The 5,185-nt window shown below is 48.0% G+C and overlaps 1 pseudogene; it reads left to right on the forward strand.

Moving 5' to 3' along the window:
* The first annotated feature begins 2,071 nt into the window (after positions 1-2,071).
* On the forward strand, positions 2,072-3,426 carry LOC123862872 (galectin-related protein-like; annotated as a pseudogene).
* Positions 3,427-5,185: the final 1,759 nt, after the last annotated feature.

Below are 5,185 nucleotides of genomic sequence, written 5' to 3' on the forward strand. Positions count from 1 at the left end.
GGATACTCAAATACACCCCAGCGCAGCGCTCCGGGCCTCAGGGAGCTACATCAAGACCAAAAAAAAAAAAAAGTCTGTGCAGACTAACTGAGTGGATGGTCCACAAAACTTCCATTCCCTTCGGAGTCCCGGCAGCCGCTCCCATGAAGCCAGCACAGGCGGGAGAGGCCCTCCCCGTCACTGGTCCCAGTAACGAACCTGCGCGCTGCAGAGGCCGGCGCCCAGCGCGCTGCCCCGGCAGCAGCTTTCTGACACGGTGGGGCCCGGGGCTGCTGTGGCGTGATGCCCGCCGTCAGGTGGCAGCAGGGGCGGTGTGCCTTGGCATGGGCAGCCTGGCCAGAGCTGTCAGGGCCCGCAGCCGCAGAATCAAGGCTCAGAAGCGGCACCCCTGCAGAGCAAAGCGTGGCGCAGAGCAAAGCGTGGCCCAGCGCCTAGCTACACCTCTGCGCTGATAGACCCTGGAAGACCTGGGGAAAGGCGGCTCCCCGGGGGCTCGGGAAGGGCTGGGAACTTGGCTGTGAAAGGTGGTGCGCCTGGGTTTGTCTTCACGGGCCCGTGAAACCTGGCGCTCCCGTTAGAGCAGTGAGAAATGATGATAAGTACTGTCGAGTTCCGTCCACCGGGTCCTGCCTGCGTGCTAAGTCCGTCCCCTGCGTTCTTCCGCGGCCGAGGCTGCCCGAAAGCTCGGGGCTGAGGAAGGGAGCGAAGTCGGGTTGTGACAGTATCGCCCTATCCTGGGGCCCTGCCTGGCGCGTCAGAGAGGAGCCCGGCCAGTCCTCAGCCGCCTGAGAGCAGACCTGCCCGCACCCGCACCCCCGACCCGCACCCCCCATGGGGCCTGTGCGCTCCTGCTGTGTGGCCTGCAGAGCTGGGCCAGTGGCCTATGGCGACAGTTGAGGGATGCACATGCCTCGGAGGCTGAGTCACTCGCGTTACCACTCCTCCCCCCAGGCCGAAGGCTGGCCAAGGCATGGGCACTCTGTGGGACACCTGACTCCGGGACTGGTCATCCGTTACATGGGGCTCTACTGTGCAGGGATGGTGTCCCAGGCCCTCTTCAGGGGCCAGAGGCTCCTCTTTGTCCCGATACCACCAAAGGGGCAGGGCCAGAGGTAGTAGTGACAGGTCCGTGGGGAGGGAACCCTATAGGTGGGAGCTGGCTCTCTCCGAGGAAGAAGGCCTGCTCTGCTCCACAACTCACCCCTCATACCTGTCAGGGTGATTTCAGCTGCTGGTTCCAAAGCTCAAGCCACACTGCCTCAAACAGGAGACAGGATTTAGTGATCACCAAAAGGTCTAGGGCAGAGAGAATGTCCATAGGACGTTGATCCCCAGGCCCTTACTCTGTTTTCCAGCATTTCTTTTCAGGACATGTGGCAACACCTGCCACTCACATTTTGAATGGGATAATTGAAAGGAAAAACCCCTCGGTATCTTCCAGCATTGCACATATCTGTCCAACAGCATTAGCTAGAGCTGGATCCATGCATCCCTCTTTTGTGTGTACGTCTATCATTTCCTGTCTCCTGACTTTCTGTCTGGTTCTCAAAAGAATCCAAGACCCCAAAGAGGTTACAAGCCATTGCCTAAAGTGGAAAAAACATTAATTCATGATAGTTGTCCTTAATTCTAAATGTTGAGCAAATGCTCAAATTCTGTTTATAATCATAAAAATCTGGATGTGGCAGAAGGCTCATTCTGACTCCTGCGGAGGCTGGAGAAATTCTCAGAGCACAGAAAAGGCAAGACAGGGGGCCCCACTGGAGCAGAGGGAAGACAGACCTGAACACATGACCAAGTAGATTTTCTCCTCTTGGGCCTCAGCTAGCTTCCGATGGGAGCCAATGCTTAAAGAGGAAAGATTCAGAGTAGTTTATCAGAGCTCATTCATTATTTGTGATACTTGTAATACATTAAGTATTTCTGTTTATTCTTAGGGCAACTGTATAGGCAGAATAATTCTCAACTTAGCTTTCTTGTTATGTTTGTGAAACCCTAAATTGAAAGAACTCCACGTGAAATGCGAATTAAAATCACACTGAGATCTATCTGAATATCTAAAATTAGAAAGATGGGCTCTACCAAACGCTGTACCAAGTGAGGATGTGCAGCAACCAGAACTCTCTACGTTGCTGGTGGGGATAGAAAATGAAACAACCACTTTGGAAAACACTGGGAAGTTTCCTCAAAAATTAAATATACACGTACTATATGATCCAGTCATTCCACTCTCAGAAATCTACATTGGAGAAATGAAAGCACATGTCCCTACAAAGACTTGTACACAAATATATATAGCAGCTTTATTTGTGATAGCTGAAACCTGGAAGCGACCCAGATGTCTACCAACAGATGAAAGAATATTATTGTGCAATGAAAGGGATGGACTACCGATACAACAGCATGAATGAATCTCAGAATAATAATGCTGAGTGAAATAAGTCAGACAGAAAGAGTACATACTGCATACTTTCATTTACATAAACTTTTAGAAAATCCAAGCTTCTCTATAGTGACGGAAAGCAGACCCATGATTGTCTAGGCACGCGGGATGGGGGGTGGGGTGGAAATTACAAAGGTCCACAAGGAAATTTGGACGGTGATGGATACATTCAATATCTTGATAATGGTGATGGTATCACAAGTACATCCATACATCAAAACTCATCGAGCTGTAGTGCGCACGGGAGCCAGCCTCCAATTGCTCCCCAGCCCCGCTCAGTTCTGCCCTGGATCCCTGCCTGCCTGTGCTTCTCGTCCCACGTCCCCCGCCTCCTGCCTCCTCCGAGCAGCCCTCCCTCCGTGCTCTGCCTTGTTCCCCAGTGCAAGACTTGGCCTGATCCACTGCAATGCAGTGCTGAAACTAGATGATGGGCATTTAAACAACTCCTTGGGCTCTCCAGTAAGAGATTGTGGTACTTCCCACGACTGATAGTTCCATTTTGTGGGCACATTAAAGCTGGCATGAGACCAGGCAGGAAGGTGTTGGTGGTGGGCACCGTAGACCTCAAGCCGGAGTGCTTTCCATCAGATTGACTTCTGGTGACTCTGAAAACCCTCCTGCCAATTTGGCAATTGAACGCAAAGCTGTGTTCAAAATATAAAAATTCTTGAGTATCTGAGAAACAGTCAGCCATCCCTTACTTTCCATCCATCCCAGATCATCCATTCAGGGTGGAAATTCTTTGTGAACACTTACGTTTCAGAGTGTCTGTGGATGGACACCAACTTTTTTATTTTTACCACCGCATTCAAACGTTATCTGCAGTTGATACCATAAAGATAAACGGGGACCTCCAGATCACTAAGCTTGGCTGGTATCATTTAAACCATATCTGTTTCAAACAGGATCAGGTGCCACAACTATCTGCCTGTAGGTCTGGAGAAACTGGCCTTGCAAGATCTGGAGACTTTAAAAGAAAATAAAAACAAAAAGCAAGTTTCACTGTCTCTTCTTTCTGTGCAGTTTAAACCCAAAATGACAACTTCAAACTGTGGTTTGCCCTTAGGAAGCTGTCAGAACAAAGACACTGAGCCATTATTTCCAAAACAAAGCAATACATTTATGCTGGGTTTTATTCAGACTAAACTAAAAAGAAAAAAACCTTATCAAATTGTATACTTTAAATATGAAGTTTATTGACTATCTAGTACACCTCAATAAAGCTGTTTGTTAAAAAAAAGAAAAGAAAGAAAGAAAGAACCCCAAGAGTGGGAAAAACAGGTGAAGGGGTTAAAAAGTACAAACTTCCAACTACAAAATATATAAATCATGGGAATGACATGTACAGCACGGTGACTATAGTGAATATTATTGTACTGAATACTTGAAAGTTGCTAAGAGAATAGATCCTGAAAGTTCTCATCACATGCACAAACACAAAATTTGTACCTATGCATAATGATGGATGTTAACTAGACTGATTGTGGTGATCATTTCACAGTATATACAAATACCGAGTCATGTTTTACAACCGAAACTAATATAATGTTACATGCTAACTACATCTAAATTTTCTTAAAGGAAAAAAAGAACTCCTGGGGCGCCCGGGTGGCTCAGTCGTTAAGCATCTGCCTTCGGCTCAGGTCACGATCCCAGGGTCCTGGGATCGAGCCCCGCATCGGGCTCTCTGCTCGGCGGGAGGCCTGCTTCTCCCTCTCTCACTCCCCCCTGCTTATGTTCCCTCTCTAGCCCTGTCTCTCTCTGTCATATAAATCAAATATTTTTTTAAAAAAAAGAAAAGAAAAGAAAAAAAGAACTCCTAATGTCCACTCTACCTGTCCCCTTTTCCCTCTTGGAACCTTGTGTTTAGGGTCTTGTTTTAAATTTCCCCCTTTTCGGGCGCCTGGGTGGCTCAATTGGTTGGGCGACTGCCTTCGGCTCAGGTCATGATCCTGGAGTCCCAGGATCGAGTCCCGCATCGGGCTCCCTGCTCGGTGGGGAGTCTGCCTCTCTCTCTGACCCTCCCCCCTCTCATGTTCTCTATCTCATTCTCTCTCTCAAATAAACAAATAAAATCTTAAAAAAAAAAAATTCCCCCTTTTCTGCCCCATCACTCCTTCGGTTTCAATCATCTGCCTAAACCAGGCAGGACTGTCCTCTCTGGGCTGGGCAGTAATGTCCTTCTTTCATAGCAATGAGAAGAGTTTCAGGACTCAGATTCCAGTCACAGGATTCCTTCACCCTCTATGTCCTCTCAGGGTACCGAGCAGTACCCAGACGTTAACCCCACCAATTTGGCCTTGTGCCAAAGCAGCTGTGCATCTCAGAGCTGGGATGGTTCTCCTGGTGACAGAGTAAACAGAAAGGAGTCTCTTCAGGAGAGCAGGGTCAAGCTCTGAACAACAGTGATATACCTGTTCCAAGAACAGAAAGTGTTACTGCACCTGTTATTACTTTCCCCAGGGCAAAAACTGTGACACCTAATTGTGCATTTCTTGCATCATTCAATGTCAGATGGAAACATGTCCCCTATTCATGAAAACTAAAAAAGCAAACAAAGACTGCTTCTAAACAAAGATGGATTTATAAGGGGGAATTACAAGTATTTCCAGTATGCCTCTTGCTATACACATTACAAATAGAAACAATTATCCACTCTGCTAATTCCATCCGCTTCCTCTAAAAAGTACAGATTCCGTACATGTGGGTATCAGGAGCCCTCAGGTCAATGGAGGACATTTC

Source organism: Mirounga angustirostris, unplaced genomic scaffold (assembly GCF_029215605.1).
Source record: "Mirounga angustirostris isolate CCGP_5_RB_7025 unplaced genomic scaffold, mMirAng1.0.hap1 SCAF_1, whole genome shotgun sequence".
NCBI classification, from domain to species: Eukaryota; Metazoa; Chordata; class Mammalia; order Carnivora; family Phocidae; genus Mirounga; species Mirounga angustirostris.